Source organism: Micromys minutus, assembly GCF_963924665.1.
Source record: "Micromys minutus genome assembly, chromosome: 18".
NCBI classification, from domain to species: Eukaryota; Metazoa; Chordata; class Mammalia; order Rodentia; family Muridae; genus Micromys; species Micromys minutus.
In genome coordinates, this window is record NC_137953.1 from 7,686,433 (window position 1) to 7,711,156 (window position 24,724).

Here is a 24,724-nt window from a genome sequence, read left to right on the forward strand (position 1 = left end):
TCCATTATAGTGAAAGAGCAGAAACAATAGAAAGACATCATTGATGCTCACGGCACTTTCAACATGTTTGTTTATCAATTGAATTGCTCCGTATTTATTTTATACCCCAAGGACTCTCTAGAGAGATTATCGGTTATCAAGAGTGGAGCACTTAATGTCCATCTCTGGTAAGTGCCTACCCATTACACGGAGGATAAATTTTATTTGCATACATCCTTTTGTATTGAAAACAGATTATTTTCTCATATAATTATCCAGACCACAATTTCCCTTCTCTCCACCACCTTTCTTATCTTTCAGACAAACTCCCCCTCAGTTTACTCTTCTGAAAAAAAGGGGCCTGGAGAAGACCACAGACAAGTAAGACAAAACAAGGTACAACAAGTCAACGGAAAAGTCTTCATATTGGAGCTGGGCAGGGGAAACAAATAGAAACAAAATAATGTCAAGAACAGGCCAAAGCATTAAAGAAATACCTACTCTGACTCTTAAGCAGTCCCACAGGAGCAAATAGCCATACTTATATGGAAAGGACCTGGTACAAACCCATAGACACAGTGCTTGTTGCCTCGGTCTGATTATATATATATATAAAAAAATGCTGTTTTTTTTTGTTTGTGTTGTTGTTTATTCGTTTTATATTTCCTTATTTCTCAGTTGAAGTGCTTTTAGATTCTAATCAAAGTCACAAAATTAAAATATTTTACTAAAATCTCTTCTTGACAGGGGTTTCTTTTAAGTACCTTTTTCTTTTATTTTCTTTTGTTCTCTTTTTTATTAGATACTCTGAATTTACATTTGAGATGTTATCCCCTTTACCCATTCTCACTCTCATCCTCTCTCCCCCTCCATTTGCCTTTACAATGGTGCACTTCCTTCTGATCCCATTCTTCACCCCATTGCCTTTGCATTCCCCTACAGTGGGAAAATGTGACTTCCACTTTAAGAGGGAATGGGGCTGAGTCTCAACCACATAGCCCTGGCTATCCTGGAACTCACCCTGTAGACCATGGTGACCACAAGCTAAAAAAAAATTGGTCTGTCTCTACCTCTGTCTCCCGATTGCTTAGATAAAAGTCATGGTCCACCATGCCCAAGATATCTGGGTGCTTCTCTATTGGAAAATAGTCATTTCTGAAAAAAAAATGTTGCCTTCAAGAATAGCCATATAACCAAAGATGACTTCATGAGATTACTATGAGGTAGAAGCCTGATAACATCATCAGCACTTCAGTGTAATATAATGACACATTAATTCATTGGTGGTATTGTAGAAAACAAAATACTCCTTATAGGAAACTCTACCATGCACAGTCACATGTAGTATGTGAGACTTTAGGTGTTTGTGTATGAATGTGTCACTGGCTTATATATTTTGCACTATGCATTTAAAAGTGTTTTGTGTCCTGTATATAAATTAATGTTAACTGTAAGGGAATGTGTTGTGTCAAGCTGGTGGCAACGTCATACATCTTGTGTTTAGATCAACCATTCACTTTGATTGATTGACTGCTTTGTCTGGATTTTTGTTATGTTTACTCCATCATGTTCATTAACACTGAGATCTCCTCAGGAGCTCCTCTTCAACAATGCATAGCTGGATAAAGGGATACTTATCTTCACTGAGCACCTTAATCATGTGGGACTTACAATATTTAATATGAAGCAGGAAACTCATGAACACCAACCACTGTTACATGAATATTGATAGCAAGCATCAGACTGATAACTTCAGTAGCATGGAGGTATGAGCTGTGACACCCTTTCAATTCCTTGTCTGTGGAGAAGTTTTAGTTAAGATAGAGTGGGAAGCACATTCCTCAAACACTTCTTTTGTGATGCTGAGAATCAACCAATGCCTCAACTCCTGAGCTATATCTGCAACTAATATATTATAATACTGCCCATCTACCTAAAGCTAGGAAAAAATGATGATTGGAAATTAAAAATCTAAGGTTAAAATCATGTTTGAGTAATCTGTACTCCATATACTTGGAGGAGATAGTGTGTCTTAGCAGAGAAGGTTCTAGGTCAATAATTACACATCTTACTGGTGTCTTTCTAACACCATTCTTTTATATTCTAAAAATCAGTGTTGCCATGGTATGAGATTACTGCAAGTTTACTGACCTTGGTTCTTCATGAATACATGTACCACACTTTGGACAGGGCAATGCTCAATTTAGGATAAAATGCTTCCTATATTTCTGGTCTTCTTCATGCTTATAAGTGTTCAGCAACTTCAGATTAGTTGAGTCTCAGTTCTTCATGTTTTAATTGTCATGTGTCCATGTTAGTAAAGAATCATTTTTTTCTTTTATTGGATATTTTTTAATTTATATTTCAAATGTAATTCCCTTTCACAGTGTCTCCTCCAGAATCCCTATCTCCTGTGCCCCTGCTTCTATTTACCACACACCCACTCCATTCTGCCTCCCTGTTCTGGCTCCTACACTGGCACATCAAAAGCCTTCACAGTACCACAGGCCTCTGCTCCCGTTGATGCCTTACAAGGCCATTCTCTTCTACATATGCAGCTGAAGCAATGGATCTCTTCATGTGTACTCTTCGGTTGGTGGTTTAGTCCCTTGAAGCTCAGGGGTAGGATGGGGGTTGGGGCAGGTATCTCCTTGATTGATATTGTTGTTCTTCCTATGGGGTTGTAAATGCATTCAGCTCCTTCAAGTCCTTTCTCTAATACCTCCATTGGGGACCTTGTTTTCTGTCCAGTGGTTGGCTGTGAGCATCTGCCTCTGAATTTGTCAGGCTCTGACAGAGCCTCTCAGCAGACAGTTATATCAGTCTTCTCCCAGCATGCACTTCTTGGCATCCACAATATTGTCTGCGTTTGGTGACTGTATTTAGGATGGATCCCTAGGTGGAACAATCTCTGGATGGACTTTCCTTCAGTCTCAGCTCCACACTGTGTCTCCGCAATTCTCCTGTGATTATTTTGTTTCCCCTTCTAAGACAGACTGAAACATACACACTTTGGTCTTCCTTTCTGAACTTCATGTGGTCTGTGAGTTGTATCTTGGGTATGCTGAGATTTTGGTCTAATATCCACTTATCAGTAAGTGCATACCTTTTGTGTGTGTGTTTGTGTGTGTGTGTGTGTGTGTGTGTGTGTGTATGTGAGAGAGAGAGAGAGAGAGAGAGATTTGGTTACCTCACTCAGGATGGTATTTTCTAGTTCCATCCACTTGCCTAAGAATTTCATGAAGTCATTGTTTTTAATAGCTGAGTAGTACTGCATTGTGTAAATATACCACATTTCCAGTAAACAGAGTTTTTTTAGAGCACTGGTTCTCAACCTTCCTAATGCAATGAACTTTTAATAATTTTCTTATGTTGTGGTGGTTGCCAACCATAAAGTTATTCATTGTTAGTTCATACCAATAATTTTGCTTCTGTTATGAACCCTGACATAAATATATTTAGAGATAGAGGTTTGCCAAAGGAATCATGGCCCTTTGAATGGGAATCAGTGCTCTAGGCCTCTGATCCAGTTCCTACTTTTAGGTTTCTCTCCTGACTTCTCTTCATGAAAGACTGTGATCAAGACACGTAAGCTAAAATAAACCCTTTCTTCTTGCCTTCCCCACACCCCAAAAGAAAGGAGACAGACATGACTGATAGGAAAATGGAATTTTATAAAGGTACAAAGGGAAACCCTGTATTAGGTGAAATATTTAATTTCAGTTGGGCATATTAATTAGATGAGCCACAGAAGGGATTTTCATTGTTGGACTTCAATACTTTGATAACTAGATTTTGTAGTTGATCTCAGGAGGAGAAAGTGGCCAAATAAGGGAACAGATCTTGGTTGTTTGCTTTAGGAATACAATCTGATGGTTTTAATCAAGGTGATGGTAATTTTGAAGACGACAAGGGAAGAAAGGCATATGCTTGAATGGGCTGCTACTTTATCCTATTTTGCAATTGGTTTTATTTTAATAACTCCTAGATGTTATGCCTGCAAGTCTATACTCTTATAAACTTGTTTTTTTAAACCCTTTTGTGTTTAGTGTTTTTATTAATGTGCCTCAAAATTATGAAGAATTTAATGTGAATTTTTTTCTTTTTTCATATTTCCAGTAATTTTTTGAAGTATTTCATTTGTAAATATTTATTTTATGTATGACAGAAATAGAGCAAGAAGAAAAGTAGGCAGGAAGAAAGAGAAATAGACTGAGAAAATAAGAAAAGAAAGACAGAAAGAAAGGCAATTAGTAGTTGGAACCATTCATACTTAGAGAAAATAGACAAGCTGATTTCAATGTATCTAAAATATATTGGAATCCAAAAATAAATGTGAAGAAACAATGAACATTCTGTTCAAAAACATTTATCTTAACACAGCATTTAAATAATACTCTTCAGAAATACTATTTATTCTCCAAACTACAACACATATTGTAATTTTCAACCATTGTTTTCTGGATAGGTGTTATTGTCTGCTTAAAAGCATTTTCAGCTACTAGTTATTTAGTAAGTCTTATGCCTTTGCTTTATTTTTATCACTTATTCTGCACATACATAGTGTAGGTGTTAAATGAATAGTTTCTCATTGTTAAATTTAAGTATATAATTAATCATACAAGTGACATTACCAGGCATGTTAAATATTTAGGATTATAATGTATGTAACTTATTCTTGGTTATAATTTTTACCTGTGTTGAACGTACATTCTTATTTATGTGAAAATTGTAGCATTGTTGGCATAAAATATTTTAGTTAGATATGCTAAAAAGGTATAAGATGGAATGTGTGTTCCCTTGAACGAGGAAATGTTTAACGAAAGGCTATAACTAGGTAGTTTGTGTATTATTACGTGTTATCTAATGTTCTCAACATCTCATCAGCAGAACATAATATTTACACAGCAATGAGAACATGAGCATGAAATCACTCATTCATATTTGATTTGCTTCTTTATCACAAGACCTATAGCTCAGGATTTTTCTGTAAGTATATCTGTTATTGTAATTTTTTTGGAAATACTTAGCCGTTTGAATTTCTTTCAACATGTCAATTCTAAAACTTATTATTTTGTTATTTAAATAATTTGATTTATTTGTTTCTGGAATAGTTACCAGTAACAACTGTGAATGTCATAAAGACCCCTTTACATTCCACAGAGGAGAATGGAAATTATATTGTCAACTATAGTTTAAATATAATAATGATTTAAGATTTGAAACTGGAACAACTAAGCTAAACCAAACATTAAAACCCAGTAAAATTTTGCAGTATATTTATTGATAAACACATCACATAAAAAATGATCTCAGATTCTGATTCAACTCTTTCTGCCCTGGAGAAAACACAAAAAGATCTATGGAATTTGGATTTTAAAAGTTATATAACATTATTGGGAACTTTCGGTTGTCACAAGGAAATAATGTACTTTATTACTAGCTATATAATTTTTAATTTTAAGAAATAAAGTAAAGATAAATCAATTTATATATGTATGCAGACTTTACTTACTACAATAAAAAAGCATAAAAGTTAAATAAATATGATAAATAGATTTTAAAAGGTGATAAGAGAAAAAGAGTTATAAAATATTGATGAACAACAAATATTAAAAATTAAAAAATCAATTGATGCTAAGTTAGAGACAAGGATTTTAATCTCATTTGTATGTGTATTTTTCTTCCTTCTACACCATGAAGCAAAGAGTGTTCAGAGGCCATTCCGAGATGTAACAAAAAAAATTTAAAAAAAAAATAAAAAAGAAGGAAGGACTGAAGGAAGGGAGGTTAAAGGGAAGAAGGTATAAAGGGAGGAAGAAGGTAGAAGGGAGAGGACAGTTGGGTAGAGGGAGAAAGAAAAGTAGTTCAGAGATCAACTAAAATTTTAAAAAGAGATAAAATCAGGAAAACTAAATAAGAAAATAGAATTTGTTTTAAAAGACAGATGTTTGTATTAAGCATAAACTTTCTAAGTTCTGCCCCAGTTACCTGGCAACAGCAGTGTATGCTGGACAGTATAACAGAGGCTGCTTGTCCCCCTCTCTCTTGCTTCCTTACTCTTGATTTTCCTTCCCTTTTACTCCCCATTTGCACCCTCCCATCTCTTCACTTGCTCATGGATGAACCCTACTTCTCTACTGTGACTATCTGTCTCTGTCTCTTTTTTGCTTCTCTCTGCCTCTGCCTTTAACTCTGTCTTTCTCTGTTTTTGTCTCTCTGTCTCTCTATCTCTCTCTTTCTCTCTCTCTCTTCCTTTCATGCCTCTACTACCCTTTGACTCTCCTTTCCATGCTCTGAATAAAGTCTATTCTGGTACCTCATGGGGAAGGAATGCCTCAGCAAGGCCATCCCCTTCCTCCACACCTCACCACACTTCCATAGAACATATACCTCTAACTTTATCTTTGTATAAACATCTCCATAAGAACAGTACTAATTTCATTCATTGTCTGCACTTAAAGGCAATTAATAAAAACAGTTATGGTATGTTAGAAGAATTACATTATTGAAACTATTGGAGATATTTATCTGTACTCTCAGAAGCTATTAAAAAAGTTTGCATATTAGAGCTTCAAAATAAACACAACAATGATGATATTTTGGAAGATGGGACAAAACAGATGATAAGGATAAAGTAGAACATTAATGAACTTGAGAGCTGACTAGCAGAAAGTAGTGTAAAGATGGATGTCAAGATGGTAGAGTTCACAGTGTGTGGGGAAAACTTTTAAATGCCTTTTATCTGAAGTCCTAAAGTGATATGAGGAATTATTTTGTGCTTAGAATAAATATCACAAAAATTTACAAAGTTATGAACATATAAGTAAAAAGCTTCAGGAATCAACAGAATATTTAAGAAGACCATCCTAACAAGATAATCAATAAAATTCCAATAAAGAAAAAAAAGCCAAGCACTGAAACAGTTGTATTTGTATACATTTATGCAAAAATGTTTAAATTTTTTTATCTTTGTTCTTTAAAATAAAGTCTAAAAAAATTCCAATAAAGAAAGATAAAAGAAAAATTATACAATGTAGCCTGAAAATATAAACACAAATTCAAAGATACCCTTCCTTTCAGGTCAGTCCCTGAGATCCAACCAAAAAGATTATGAATAAAGGTGCAAGAATACCCACATGTAAAAAAAAAAATGTGTGTGTGTGTGTGTGTGTGTGTGTGTGTACATGGGAAATTTTACATAGCATGAGCTACAAAATAGAGATTACATAATTCAGATAGCTATATTTAATTAATTTCTAAAAGACTATACTGATTTAATTTTATGATACCAGTATATATAGCTTAATATTTATATTTATAGTTTTAATATTCTAAGAATATTCAGTAATTGTTCAACACTCACAAATGTACATGGAAGGTATCATTCTACCTTTCCTCTAACATTATGCCTATACATAAAAATAAACTATGTGATAAATTTATGCATTTTATCCAATACATTTTAAAATTACATATCTTCTACTGGATTCAGAGACTTTATATTTTGACTTTCCAGAATAATTTCACTGAGTACATTTTATATTTATCAACATGCTGTAAAGCAGTTCAATGCATTTGGCATTACATATTCAATGTACTTTATACTGAAGGATCTTAGGTTGTATTGATGCAAATTCCTATCTTCCACTTGTATTAAAATTCATAAAATTTCCCTTTTTTATAAATTATTTTATTTATTTACATTTTGGAAGTTTTTTCTCCCTATTCCCCTCACATAGTTCTTCATCCCCTTCCCCTCACCCTTTGTCTCTGGGAAGTTGCTCCATCCATCCTTTCCTACTGAGTCCAGACAAAGCACTCCTCTGCTATGCATATGCCAGTCTTATCTTTTTGAGGCTCCAAGGAATGCATCAAGGGATCAGAGCAAGAGGTTTATTCATCCAGTGCACTGGGGTGGCCCACATCCAGAGGAGACGCAACCCCAAAAGTCTGTTACAAATAGTTTTTATAGTTTTTATGGGTAAAGGTTACATTAGCAAGGTTATAATTTAAATTCAGTGGCTAAGCATACTGACCTTTAAACCTATTGGTTAGTGAGCATATGGGTTAGGACTCTAACTGAGACTCTCTAGAGGGTCAGATGGCTATCATTCAGCACATTTTACCATTTTCCTGAGAATTGTTTACTCAAAGAAGTCCCTTAGGCCTAGACAGTGTGGGTGACTGGGCCATTGTTTTTACACAGGTATGGGGTAGATAATTTGTTACTTCTTTCCATCAAAGATCATGTGTCCAAAGTCAGGCATGTTTATTTCTGGTTCTTCAATTCTATTCCATTGATCCATCAGTATGGGGCAATCTTTACCACTATTGCTCTGTAGTATGGCTTGAGGTCAGCAATGGTGATTCTTCCAGTTGATCTTTCATTGTGAAAAATTATTTTGATATCCTGGGTCTGTTTTCCATATGAAACAAAATTTCTCTTTTTATGTCTGTGAAGAATTGTGTCGGTATTTTGATGGGGGATTTCACTGAATCACTAGACTGCTTTTTGTAATATGATGTTTTTTTCATTATGTCAATTCTACCAAACTATGAGCATGAGAGATCTTTTCTTCTGAGGTCTTCTTCATCATATTTCTTTGGAGATTTAAGTTTCTTGTAATACAGAGGTGTAACATGCTTGGTTAGTTTTATACCAAGGTATTTATATTATTTGTGGCAATTGTAAATTGAGTTGTTTCCCCAATTTTTTTCTCATTCTGTTTATCATTTATATAAAGGTGACTCTAGTTCCAGGGAATACAATGATTACTTCTGACCTCATAAGCCACTGAACACATATGATGCACTCAGAGACATCCAACCAAAACACACAGACAAATAAAGGAAATAGAAACAAAATTACAACTCTAGTAATAAATAGCAGAATATGTGACAGAGACATCTTAGTTACTATTATTGTTGTGACCAAATGCAAATAAGAAAATAATTATTTGGCTCAGAGGGTTTATTCAGTTCATTATGGCACAAAGGCAAATGGCTCCATATGGCAGGAATTTGTACCTAGGACTCAGTGCCTCCCATCTTGGCAGAACCATATAAAGGAAGGTTACTTATTTGTTTAAGCTAATTTCATATCCAGGCACTGTGTTTTATTTGTTTAATAGCTATATAAGCTCTCTTATTGAATTTCGGGGTGATACTTATGTAAACTATCATATCATCTACAAATAGTAATACTTTGATTCTTCCTTTCCAACTTGTATCAACAAGATTGTCTTTTCCTGTCTAATTGTTCCAGCTAGAAATTTAAGTACCATATTTAAGAGATAGGTAGAGAGTAGACAATGCTATTTTTCCCCTGATTTTAGATTTTTTCCATTAAATTTGATGGTGGCTGTTGGTTGGCTGTATATCAATTTTATTGTGTTTACATTTGTGAAGTGAATTCAAGATCTTTTTGAGTTTTTTCACAAGAAAGGGTGTTGTATGTTGTGAGAGGCATTTTCAGTATCTAATTAGATAATTGTGTGATTGTTTTGGTTTAAATTTTCTTTATTTCTTTTATAATATATTATTATGCCTCACAAAATTTCTTACATAATCATATATGATGAATATACAATTTCTTTTTTTTCTTTTTTTTTTTTTTGTTTTTTTTTTGAGCTTCATAAGGTCTGTGAGATGTTTCTTGGGTATTCAGAGCTTTCTAGGGCTAGTATCCAATCATCAGTGACTGCATACCACTTGTGTTCTTTTCTGACTGGGTTACCTCACTAAGGATGATATTCTCTAGTTTCATTCATTTGCCTAGAAATTTTGTAAAGTTATTGTTTTTAATAGCTGAGTAGTACTCCATTGTGTAAATGTGCCATACTTACTGTATTCATTCCTCTGTTGAATGATATTTGGGTTATTTAAAACTTCTGGCTATGATAAATAAGGCTGCAATGTACATGCTGGAGCATGTGTCTTTATTATGTTTGAGCATCTTTGCAGTATATGCCTAGAAGTGGCATAGCTGGGTCCTCAGGTAATATTATGTCCAATCTTCTAAGGAACTACCAGACCTATTTCCAGAGTGGTTGTATCAGCTTAAAACCCCACGAACAATGGAGGAGTGTACCGGTTTCTCAGCATTCTCGCCAACATCTGCTGTCATCTGAGTTTTTGTTCTTAGCCATTCTGACTGGTGTGACGTGAAATTTCAGTGTTGTTTTGGTTTTCAATTCCCTGATGACTAAGGATATTGAACATTTCTTTGTTTAGCTTTGTACCCCATTTTTTAATAGGATTCTTTGATTATCTGGTGTCTAACTTCTTTAGTTCTTTGTATATATTGGATATGAGATGTGAGATTGGTAAAGATCTTTATCCAGTCCATTGACTGCCATTTTATTTTCTTGAAAGTGTCCTTAGTCTTACATAAACTTTGAATTTTATGAGGTCACATTTATCGATTCTTCATCTTAAAGAATAAGCAATTGGTGTTCTGTTCAAGAAATTTTTCCCTGTGTCTATATGTAATCAGCTTTCTCCCAGTTTTTCTTCTAATAGTTTCAGTGTATCTGGTTTTATTTGGAGATCTTTGATCCACTTGCAGTTGAACTATGTACAAGGAGAAAAGAAAGGATTGATTTGCATTTTTCTGCACGCTAACTGCCAGTTGAACCACCACCATTTGTTGAAGATGCTGACCTTTTTTCATTGAAAGTTTCTAGTTCCTTTGTGAAAGATCAAGTGACCATAAGTGTGAGGATACATTTATGGGTCTTCAATTCTTTTCCATTGAACTACTTGCTTATCTCTGTAACAATACTATGAAATTTTTAACATCATTGCTTTGTAATATAGGTTGAGGTCAGGAATGGTGATTATTAATTATTTTGAAATTAATGGTAAAATTGATTATTTTGAAATTAATGGTGAATTAATGATGAAATTAATTATTTTACTAATTAAAATAGGAAGGTTCTGATCAAGTCACCTGAGTACAGGACTAAGCAGCTCTTTTGTGAAAATACAAAGGACTGCAGGACAATCTACATTTCCCTCTTTTCATCCAGGTAAAAGGCTCTTTTCCCTCTACTATATAATGAGTACAACTCTTACCATCTACAGTTCATGAAGTATAAGTCAGCCTTAACACCTATCTATCAATTTTATCTATTAAATAAAGCACTTTCCCTAAATGACTACAATTCTACACCTGACTTATATCTTGGTTTTAGATTGTATCTCATCTGAACCACCTTTTTAGATCTATACTAACTTTCTCAATGCTAAACATCTTCAATCATATCAGAAACCACAGAATGATTAATATTACCTGCTATATGAGAAGCACAAAACATAGCTTCCAAAACTGGCCAACTTATAGAGACTGCTGATCACTTGGACAGTATGTCATCTTTCCAAACATTGGAGCATTCTGGCCCAGGAGCATATCTGACACAGCTTTGTAATACAAAATTTTGAAGGGCTGGTAATTTTGGCTTGGCATATTGTCAGTTGACTATTTTGCATGAAGTGTCCATTTCTGGACAGTATTGCCTCTAAATAAATGATGCAAATCTTGCCTAGTGACTATCTCAACACAACTGGAGCAAATCTAAATTTACACAATATCTGACCTCAAAACCAGCATTACAACGAATTGTAGGTGGAAAACCCAATACAATGAGAGGAACTATATCCTAGTAAAAACAAGAAAACTCCTAAGCATAAAATCCAAAAGAAGGAAAAGACACAGACACAACTCTACCTACAAAAGCAATAATAGCAGGAAGCAGAAACCACTATTACTTGATATCTATTAACATAAATGGTCTCAACTCCCCAATAAAGAAACATAGGCTATCAGACTGGATACAGAAACAAAATCCAGCATTTTGTTGCATACAGGAAACTCATCTCAGAGACAAAGACAGACATTATCTCAGAGTAAAAAGTTTGGAAAAAAAACTTCCAAGCAAACAGCCCCAAGAATCAAGTTAGAGTGTCTATTCTAATATCGAATAAAGTAAATTTCCAACCAAAAGTTATCAAAAAAAATAAAGAAGGACACTCTTTTACTCATTACAGGGGAAATCTGTAAGGTGTAACTCTCAAACTTTAACATATATGCTTCAAATACAAAAGCAACCACATTCATAAAAGAAACCCTACTAAAGCTCAAAAAATGCATTTCACCCCAAACAATAATAGTGGGCAACTTTAACACCCCACTCTCACCAATGGACAGAACATGGAAACAGAAATTGGACAAGGCCACTGTAAAACTAGCAGAGACTATGAACCAACTGGAATTGATAGTTATCTATAAAACATATCACCCGAAAGTAAAATAATACACTTTCTTCTCAGCACCCCATGGCACCTTCTCGAAATTTGACGACATAATTGGACACAGAATGATCCTCAATTGATATAAGAAGATTGAAATATTTCCATGCATCCTCTCAGATCACCATGGTCTAAGGCTGGTCTTTAACAACAACAAAGATAACAAAAATCCTACATACACATGAAAACTAAACAATGCTCTGTTAAATGATAGCAGGGTCAAAGAAGAAATAAAAAAAGAAATTAAGGATTTTCTAGAATTTACTGAACATGTAAACACAACATACCCAACCTTATGGGATGCAATAAAAGCAGTTCTGCGAGGAAAACTCATAGTCCTGAGTGCTTCCAAAAAGAAACTGGAGAGAGCATACATCAGAAACTTGACAGCACAGCTCAAAGCTCTAGACCAAAAGGAAGCAGATACACCCAAAAGGAGTAGACGGTAAGAAATAATGAAAATTAGAAATAGACCAAATAGAAACAAAAGGAACCATCCAAAGAATCGACAAAACCAAGAGCTGGTTCTTTGAGAAAATCAACCAGACTGATAAACCCCTAGCCAGACTAACTAGAGAGCAAAGAGAGAGTATACAAATTAACAAAATCAGAAAGGAAAGTGGAGACATAACAACTGAAACTGAGGAAATTCAAAAAATCATCAGATCCTCCTACAAAAGCCTATACTCCAGAAAGTTGGAAAATCTGGAGGAAATGGATGAATTCCTAGACAGATACAAGATCCCACAGTTTAACCAGGACCAGCTAAACCATTTAAATAATCCCATAACACCTAAAGAAATAGAAGTCATCACAAGCCTCCAAACCAAAAATGCCCAGGTCCAGATGGGTTCAGTGCAGAATTTTATCAGACATGTATTGCGGACATAACACCAATACTGTCCAAATTTTCCACAAGATAGAATCAGATGGAATACTACCTAACTCATTTTTTGAGGCTTAAATAACCCTCATTCCTAAACCACACATAGACCCTACAAGGAAAGAGAACTTCAGACCAATCTCACTTATGAACATTGATGCAAAAATATTCAACAAAATCCTTGAAAACCAAATCCAAGAACACATCAAAGTGATCATTCACCATGACCAAGTAGGCTTCATTGCTGCGATGCAGGGATGGTTTAATATAAGGAAATCCATCAATGTAATCCACCATATAAACAAACATAAGGAACAAAATCACATAATCATCTCACTAGATGCTGAGAAAGCATTTGATAAAATTCAACATGCCTTTATGTTAGAAGTCCAGGAAAGAACAGGAATCCAAGGTCCACACCTAAACATAATAAAAGCAATATACAGCAAACCAACAGCCAACATCTAACTTAACAGTGGGAAACATGAAGCAATCCCACTAAAATCAGGGACTCGAGAAGGCTGCCCACTATTGCCCTACATATTCAACATAGTACTGGAAGTCCTGGCTGGAGCAATTAGACAGCAAAAGAAGATCAAAGAAAGGAAAGAGTAAAAACAACACTCTTTGCAGATGACATGATAGTGTACTTAAGTGACCCCACAAATTCGACCAGAGAACACCTACAGTTGATAAACAAGTTCAGCAAAGTGGCTGGATATAATATTATCTCTAACAAATCAGTAGCCTTCCTACATTCAAAGGAGAAACATGTGGAGAAAGAAATTAGGGAAAAGATACCCTTCACAATAGTCACAGAAACTATGAAATACCTTGGTGTGACTCTAACTATGGAAGTGAAGGATCTGTATTACAAGAATTTTAAACCTCTAAAGAAGGAAATCAAGGAAGATCTCAGGAAATGGAAAGATCTCCCATGCTAATGGATTGGAAGGATCAACAATTTAAAAATGGCCATCCTACCTAAAGCAATCTACAGATTCAATGCAATCCCCATCAAAATTCCAACCCAGTTCTTCATGATTTGGAATGAATAATGTGCAATTTTATCTGGAATAACAAAAGACCTACAATAGCAAAATTTTTCCTCAACAACAAGAAAACATCAACGGGAATCACTATCCATGACCTCATGCTATATTATAAGGCAATTGTGCAGAAAACTGCATGGTACTTTTACAGAAATACTCACTTGGATCACTGGAATAGAATAGAAAATCCAGAAATGAGCCCTAACATATATGGTCACCTGATTTTTGACAAAGAAGCTGTAAACATTCAATGGTAAAAGGACAGCCTATTCAACAAATGGTGCTGGTCCAACTAGCACTCATCATGCAAAAGAATGAAAATAGACCCTTTCTTATCTCAAGTGTAAGTGGATCAAAGATCTCCACATTAAACCAGATACACTGAAACTATTAGATGAGAAAGTAGCGAAAACCTTAGAACACATAAGCACAAGAGAAAATTTTCTGAACAAAACACCAATGGCTCAAGCTCTATGGTCAAAGATTAACAAATGGGACTTAATGAGATTGCAAAGTTTCTGTAAGGCTAAGTACATTGTCAGGAAAACAAAATGGCAACCAACAGAATGCGAAAAGATCTTTACCAACTCCACATAAGATAGAGGCATAATATCCAATGTATACAAATAACTCAAAAAGCTAGACACCAGAGAATCAAATAACCCTATTAAAAATGGGGAACAGAGCTAAACAAAACGTTCTCAATTGAGGAATATCGAATGGCTGAGAAACATCTAAGGAAGTTCTTGACATCCTTAGCCATCAGGGAAATGGAAATCAAAACAAACCTGAGATTCCACCTCACACCAGTCAGACTGGCCAAGATCTAAAACTCTGAACAGCAGATTCTGGCGAAGTTGCGGAGAAAGAGGAACACATCTCCAGTGTTGGTGGGGTTGTAAACTGATACAACCACTCTGGAAATCAGCCTGGCACTTTCTCAAAAAATTGGACATAGTACTACCTGAAGATCCAGCTATTCCACTTCTGGGCATATACCCCAGAGACACTCCAATATACAACAAAGATATATGCACCACAATGTTCATAGCAGCTCTATTTATAATAGCCAGAAGCTGGAAAGAACCCAGATGTTTCAGTAGATGAATGGATACAAACATTATTGTACATTTACACAATGGAATACTACTCAGCCACCAGAAACAATGACTTAACCAAATCCTTAAGAAAATGGTTGCATCTAGAGAATATCATCCTGAGTGAGATAACCCAGTCACCAAAGAACAGACATAATATACAGTCACTGATATTGGGATGCTAACGCCAGAGGCTCGGACTGCCCCAGAAACAACTCACAGACTGTGTGAAGTTCAAGAAAAAAAAAAAAAAAAAAAAAAAAAAAAGAAAAAACAAAGCAAAACAAAAAAAAAAGGTCATGCTTAATCCTTACACACCAAGAAAACTTTGACTAATTACGGGTTAACTCCTGTTTTACATGTACTTTTTGCTCATTGTAGCTAGTAAGAACTTAATGCAGAGTATCAAACCTTTAAAAGAAAAAGAAAAAAAAATCCAAGCACTGACACAATTATATTTGTATACATTTATGCAAAATTGTTTAACTTTTTTTTCTTTATCTTTGTTTTTTAAAATAAATTAAAAAAAAAAAGACTAAGCTGTCAATAGGTGCTTGCTGATAGGAGCCTGAATTTAATGTCTCCTGAGAGGCTTTGCCAGAGCCTTACTGATACAGATGAGGATGCTAGCAGCTAACCATTGGATCGAGTATTGGGACCCCAAAGGAGAAGTTAAAGAAAGGACTGAAGGAGGTAAAGCGGCTTGGAACCCCATAGGAAGAACAACAGTAACAACCAGCCAGACCCCTCAGAGCAACCAAGGACTAAACCACCAACCAAAGAGCACACGTGTAGAGACCCATGATTCCAACTGCATATGTAATAGAGGACGGCATTGTCTGGCATCAACATGAGAAGTGCTTAGTCCTGTGAAGGCTTGTTTTGCCAGTATAGGGGAATGTCAGAGTAGTAAGGTGGGATTGCATGGGTGAGAAGGGGAGCCTTTTTATAGAAGTAGATGGAGAGGTAATAAGAGGGGAAACCAGGAAAGTAGATTACCTTTGAAATTTAAGTACATAAAATATCCAAAAATAAAAAAAGGAAAAAGAAAAGACAAAAAAAAAATATCCAATATATACTACTTACAACAAACTACTCTGTGATGGGAGATGACATTAATGTGTTTTTGCAGGGGATTCTGGTTCAATTTGTAGTACCTACAATATTGATAACACCCATAAAATAGCTCCAGAAAACTCCATATACTTTTCTAATCACCAGAGAACCAGGCATGCAAGTATGCTCAAATGTAAATACTCATATTAAATATTTATATTGCTTGAAATAATAAATATATAATAAAATATAATCATGAAGAAATATAAAGTTTAAATAAATTTTAGAGAAGAAATATAAAATATTTTCAACACAAGTTTTAATATCTGTGATTGTTAGAGATCTTTAGTGATTCTATATGTGATTCTGAATTGTTATTTTTTTCTAAATCTGTGAATAATATCATTAAAATAGCAAAATTAACAGCAAGGGATAGAACAGAAAATACACAAATTTTTACATATTAAAAATTATATTTTGGAATCAAATGCTGCCACTGAGAAATCATGGGTGAAATGACAATATACTTAGAGGCAAATAAAATGAAATTATAACATTTCATCTACTCTGGAACACAGATACAGTGCCCTAAGAGCAACATTTATAGCAGTGTTTACTCACATTAAGAAATTAGAATAATCTCAAAAGCATAGCCTGGAACTGTATGTTAAGACTCTTAGGAAACAAAAATATTGAATAAGATTGCAAAAAATTTAGTATGCTAGGAAAAATAAGAATAGTACATAGAATAATACATAGGATCAACCAACCTAAGAGCCCTTTAAAGAGTTACAAGACTGAAAAGCTTTTGCCCACATTAGCCAAATGAAAGAATAAGCAAATCCAAATAAAACAGGAGACCAAAACACTTGTCCATGATGGAAACTGCATGCAAACCACAGTTTACTTCAGACAGTATGACCATTTTTACAATGAAAATTAAGCTAATGTAGGAGCCTTGGCAGTGTCTCCAACTTCTGTTAATCTCTATAATTATTCAATGACTAAATATTTTTCTTATGTTTTATTTCACTTTCTCATTGAGATATATTCCAACATACTTTATGGCCTAATATGTGTTCAGTTTTAGAGACTGTTTAATATCTGCTGATAAGAATGTATATTCTTTATCGCAGTGAATGTGTTCTGTATAATACCCAAGTTCAGTAGCTCTTTTGTATAATTTAGCTCTGATATTTCCTGGAAGATTTTTATCTTAGAAAATGTATCTAGATATGACAAAGAATTTAGGTTATAAATAATTATCTTGTTAAAAGAACTACTTCATGACATACAAATATATAGAAGATAGATAAATATAGAAGATAGATAAAATTATATTTGTTATGTATGAAAATCCACTCAGTATAAGGAGATATGACTTTATTTAACCATTTCATCATATAAACATAATAAAATTTAATTGCAATATAGACATTTGTAAGGTTCTCTACAAATAAGCTAACAAAGAAAGAAAGTATGTGGTGTCTCATACAGAAGTCATATCCTTGTTGATATCAAGGCAATACATGACTGGAGAGTAGATAGTGGGTGAGAACAAAATTTTGGTAAATCAGAAGAGGAGGAGAAATTAGGAGATTCACAATGGAGGCAGCAGAGAAGGATGGTTCAGTTCAAGGTGAATTAGATTGATTTTATATTGTTTAGGTAGGTGTTTTAGATCTTTATTAATAGGCAGTACGTTTATTGTTTAGATGTAGTGTGGATTGAGAATTTCACATATAAATTTGTTTTATAATTACTGATTGTTGAATCATGATTTTACCAGGCTGTGGAGAAGAGAGTTTGAAAGCAATGGCTCATAGGCAGCTGGAGTCAGCAGTTCCAGCTCTGTTGCCCTTGAGAGGTGAGGGCACTCAGAGCATGTGGAACAAGATGTGTCTAGGTGTTGGGCTCGGTAAATAACGATCTTATGGGACTGTTATCAGCTCCACACTGTACTGGCTCCCAGAGTGAGATGTCCTGTGGAGTCTCACTTCACTGGACCAATATCAACAGAGCTATTTAGTAATTTTCTAGTCTGTATTTAATAATTACTGCAACAATAACCAAGCCTGACCCTTAAGATTTTATTTTGATTTTATATGTATAATGTCAACCAGATTTCTGAAATAAAAATTGGTATAGTTTATATGCAGGTGAGAAAGTCTAAAAAGTGTCTTTACTGGTTTCTCTTCCATATACATATCGGAAATGCTTCAGACACACAACTGAACTGAACAAATATAACAAAGAACAAAGATTATCAACATTTTTAATAATTATGTAGGAAATGGTATAAAACATGATTCACAGAGATTATTTTGATTTAAATGCTATATTTATCACGTTGCAAGGAAACAGACCTGTGAACATCAGAGAACACTAATTTGATTTGGATACACTACAAAAATGTTAATGAGTTTGGAGATTGGAATCAGTTTATGTCTGGAAGGCTCATTAAAAGTCATTTGTTACTTTTTCTACTAATGAATTATATTAATAGCAATCATCAGATATCCTACAGTGCTGTGATCAAGGAATACTCATTTTGTTTCCTAAAAAAATCATTTAAGAGAGAGCAATAGATCAAAATGTTCATTTTGATGCAAAAATATGTTTTTAATATGTTGATGCTCATACACTTAAAGGATTGCACAGCATTTCATGAAGTAAGAAATGAAAATAAAGCAAAAATAACATGCTTCATTACCTGCAGACTGACTCTCTGGGATTTCCTATAAAATCATCAAAAAAATCACATAAGTAGAAATTTGTCACTTTGATATTTACTTTTCTACTTCCAAATTTGACCTTAATAAAAATTTTCATCTCCAAATATAAAACAATAGAATAGAGAAAGCTGAATAGTTTTAAAATGTAAAATACAATCTGACTAATTAGCTAATTTTCATACTCATACAGTAGCACACCACATATAGAAATAACTAACTGTGTGGTATACTGTCTCAATATGATAGAAGGTAGATTCATCACAGAAGAAGGAACCTCAGTTGAGCAAATGCCTCCATGAGATTCAGTTCTAAGTCATTTCTCAATTAATGATTAATGAGGGAGGGCTCATTCCTTTATGGATGGTTTCATCTTTGTGCAGACTGTTCTAGTTGTATTAGAAAGGTTGGTTATGCCAAGGGAAGCATCCCTCCTTGTCCTCTGCATCAGTTCCTGCCTAGAAGTTGCTGTCCTGTTTGAATTTATGACTTTAATTCCTTCAATAATTAATGGCAATGTGTTTGTGCAAGCCAAATACCCTTTCCTTCTCAAATTACTTGTTTAGTCATGGTGTTCTGAAAACAGAAACCTAACTAATACAAGTTGGTACTAATTTAGCATGGACATTTTGTGACATAACAGTGTTTTGGGGGAGGACTGTGAAAGAACTTTGGAATGCTGGACTTAAAGGAAGCCTTTAGTATTAAAAATATCAGTGGGATATTCTGTAGGAGTTTGGAAGATAATGTTGATAGCAGTGTAAAAGATGCAATTCTGCCTTGGGATGATTTAGAAGTTTGTTTAAGGATTCAATCAGGGCTATTTGCTATATTAGTTGATGTAAGATTCTGTGGTTCTGGTTAGCTGGGACTTAAGCATCTGTGATTTACAAGATACAAGAACTACTGAAATGAAGTCTTTGCTGGAATACTTGATGCTGGTTGTCTGGAGCTGAAAATTTAGTGCTGAATAAAGAGAGGTGAGCATCAAAAAGGTGAAATCTTGGAACCATTTTCTAAGTGTCAGCACAAAGAAACTGTGGTCCTGAGGTGATCCCATATTTGTACCTCACATTGGCTATTAGACATTGTAATATATAGCAATCATCCAGGTCATACTTGTTTTGGAGGCATGTACAGTATCTTTGAGAACATAAGAGGCTTGGCTTTGTGAGAAACCAGGAGAAGCCATTGGTGAAGGTACAGACTTAGTAGCTGTTGAAGCCCAGGATTGAAGGGTTTATGCAAAGAAGTGGAGGTTGGGTAAAATGAAAAGAGCCCATGAGAGGCTATTGGTGAATGCACAGCCCAGTTGCAACAAAAGGCCTCAGAATTTTTGAAGATTCCAGTACTATAGCAACAGCAGTTGAATTAAGCCAGGCAGAGCCTAGAAAACACACTGTGTGGGACACAGCCCTGGATATCTAAGTTCAGAACCAGGTTCCATTTGAATATTAAAAAACATACTCTACAAAATTTTCTTCTGACTGCACACACTAATGTGAAGTGGCATCTGTACTCACACATATACTACTACTTCTACTAGTAGTGGTAGTTTAAGAGAAAAGAATGGATTATAAAGAGAATGCATAGAGCTAATAATAGTTATATATATATTAATACTGACATTGGGATTAATAGCTTTGCTACCCAATATTGGCTAGCCTACATTTCCTCCAAAGTACTTAAGTTTTCACTCTTGAAACTGGTTGCATTTTTTAAAACTTTCTTTATATCTGAAAACAGACATTTATATATCTCTATAAGAATGTGAGTACATATATTCTATCTATCTATCTATCTATCTATCTATCTATCTATCTATCTGTCTGTCTGTCTGTCTATTTACCTATCTCATTGGAGATAAATGTAAATTACATACTACCATATGGACTAGGGAGGTGGTTAAGCAGTTAAGAGCACATGCTGCTCTTTTATTTCAGTGAAAAGGTGCATGAATTCCAATATGGTAGTTAAGAGCCAACTGTAATCCAGTTCCAGGCAATACAATGATTACTTCTGACCTCCTAAGCCACTGAACACACATGATTCACTCACAGACATTCAACCTAAACACACAGACACATAAAGTAAATAGAAACAAAATGAAAACACTAGTAATAATAGCAGAACATGTGACAGAGGCATCTTAGTAAGTATTATTGTTGTGCCAAAATGCAAATAAGAAAATAATTATTTGGCTCGCAGGCTTCATTCAGTTCATTGTGACACAAAGGCTGATGGCTTCATAGGGGCAGGAGTTTGTACCTAGGACTCAGTACCTCCCATCTTGGCAAAACCATTATATTAAGAAGACATGTGGTAGTAAAGGAGGACAAGACCTCAAGACCCGCTTTTAGTTATTTCAATGACTCTTCTCCTGATTTTCCACATTTTGAGATCGCACCACTGGCTGGCACAATCCTGTGAGATATGTCTAATGTTCAGACCACAACAGAAAGTGATTTTAAAAATTCTGGAAAAAAATTCAATAATATTCATTAATCTGATTTTGTGAATGAATCTGGAGCTGGCCAAATTGCTATAAGGAACAGTTACATTCATTGTTCACAGAGAGTACAAAAGTAACAAAATATGTATTTATCAATGGGTAGATGAATTTAAAAATTAGAGAATTGAGCCCTATTATTTATTTATTTATTTATTTATTTATTATTTTTATTTATTTATTTTTAATTTAAATTAGTTCCCATTGTGGATTTACTTACTGGGCTTAGAAATTGAAAGGAAAGTCTACAGAATATTAGTGTGTCATGGGCTGCCAAAGATTAGCAAATTATTGTAGGTTTTTGTCACTGTGGAAATCCTTGACATTCTTCTAGCAGTCTCCAAAGCCCTTCAGTGGTTTTTCTTTACAAGTTGATGCCATTCAGCTCTCTCTTGTTTCTGACTTACTTTCCCAATTTTCCTCTCACAAACATGTGTCTCCAATGAAAACTAGATAATTGAAAACAATCAATTTACCTGTTCATCTTTCATAGTTCTGAATGCCTTTTTATTTTTATTGGATATTTTCTTTACTTACATTTCACATGTTATCCCCTTTCTTAATTTTTTTCTCCAGAATCCCCCTATCCCATCCACCTTTGTCCTGCCTCTGTGAAAGTGCTCCCCCCACCTACCTACTCTCTTTCAACCACCCATTGCCTCCCACTTCCCAGGTCTGGCATTCTACTGCACTGGGGCATCCAGCCCTCAAAGGATCGAGGGCCTCTCCTCCCATTGATGCCTGGTAAGGCTATCCTCTGTTATATATGCAGCTGGAGCTATGAGTCCCTCCATACCCAATCACTAAATTCAGACAATATTGCAGATGCCAAGAAGTACATGCTGATGGGAGCCTGACATAGCTGTCTCTTTAGAATATCTGCCAGAAATTAACAAACACAAAGGTGGATGCTCTCAGCCAAACCTTGGAGTGAGCTCTTTTAAAATAAAAAAAGATTCTACATAGATTTTATAGGTGAATTTGGGGTGAGAGGCCTACTTCGCTAAGCTAAGTGACCCAGTGTTGGAAGCCCTTTGTGCTGCACCCAAAGATGGCACTGGTTTCCTGCCGATGATTCAGCAAACAGAGCTGTTGTCCAGCCCAAGGGACATAGTGCGCATGTACCATGCACATCACAGCCCGCTCTAGGGGTATGCTAATGAGATACTGGAGGGCGCACCAATCAGGTAGCGACACGAGTCTCCTGGGCATTTATAAGCAGTGCATTTTTCTTCCACGTGGTCCCCTGCTCAGTACAGTACAAAAAAGGTTGTTCACAAAAGAATCCTGTTGTCAAGCATTGTGCTTGCTGGCGAGAAGTAGGGTGTGTGACAACCCAGAAACAAATGCATTATCATGCTAATATCTGTAGTCAAAGCCTACTAAACACATAGAAGTAAGAACAGAATGACTGTCACAAATGCCAAAGGAATAGGATATTAGATACTTCTCAGTTATGAATCACTTTCTTCTGGACTCTTCTTTTATTAGTTAGGTAGAAGGACTGAGCTTCAGAGTTCTATTCTACACCATCATGACTAAAGTTGGCACCAATTATCTTCTTGCAAAAGTCAGTCAGAAATGTTCCCACTGCTAAAACTGGAAACTAACTAAATTGTGTGTATAGTCATTGATTACCTGTTGTTCAAAAGACATAAAACCTACTTCGATAAGATAAATAATTTAAAGAGATATCCCATACATCATAGTGATTATAATGAATAAAATTACATTGTAAACTTGAAAACTATTCAAGAGTAGATGATGCTTTTATTAAAGTACTTGATGTGGCACAACATATGAGACATAGGATGAGACATAAGTTTATGTAAATTTTTAGTGTACTTGTTTTAACTTTATGTTTATGAGTAATATTCTAAAGTTATAGATGTGCATTGCAAGCATGCCTGCTACCTGTGGAAGCCAGGAATGTGAGAACCCTGGAAATAGAGTTACAGATGGCTGTGAACTGCCATCTGAGTGCTGTGGATGAAATATAAGTCCTCTGGAATAGCAGCTTGTGTTCTTATCAGCTTAATGACTTCTTTTGTCCAGTATATATGTTAATTTTTATTTGTTTTAAAAATGAAGAAAAATAAATGACTTATATTTAAATTAGCAGGTAGTGAGTGGAAGAATGGATCTGGAACTTCCTGCAGTGCCCTACTGGTGCAGATTTGAAATTTTCCTTTGACTTGGCAGACCCCCAAGAACCTCAACTGCACAGATTGTGTTGACTTGGTCTGAGCCAAAACTCACAGTAAACAGGTTTTACTCCAGACAACGCGTTGACAGGAATCAGCAGCAATATTTCAATATCACAACTGACTGAGCCAGTAATGCCAGTTGAGGCAAATGCAAAGCACTTAAAAGGAGCATCAGAAGATATTGTCCAGAGAGGGTTAGTAAACCTCTGCAGTGTTCCTGAAGAACAGCAAAGAGAAGTGTATACATGGGTCTGTGCATGCTTAGGAAGACCCAAAAACTTCCTAACATTTTTTTTTTGGTCAGGTGTCCATCAAAATCCCAGTCAGCAGTAAGCTTATGCCTTGACAGGGACATATGACTTCTCAGGTGATGGACATTTAAGGACATTTTCCCACTTAGCTACATATGTAACAAATCAATTCATCAGTAGAGAAAACACTTCATGCTAGTTTAAAAATTTACTAAGGCAAATAAATGCTAATGGCAAGTAATATCTAACCTCTAAGGAACTGAAAATCCTAGTTTTTATATTAGCCATATTGTCTGGGTCTATTCTTCCATTTGGAAAAATCTTAAGACATAATTATGAATCAGAAAATTAATAAATATCCTCAGGAAAATAAGTTAAAAGAGATGGCTATGGAAAATCTAGATTCGTCTTTATTTTCAAGGATTTGTACTGGGTGTTCAGTGCTTGCTACAAGGGACTATAGTGATTTCTCAGCCCATACTGATCATGCAGAGAATCACAGCATCGCCTCCATCATCCATATTGTGCAGCTAAAAAAAATCACATGTGACATCAGCTGAATCGCATTTGATACCCTCTTCCAGGCACCAGCAACACCCACACACATGCACACAAATAATGAAATACTTTTGTAAAAAAAAAAAAA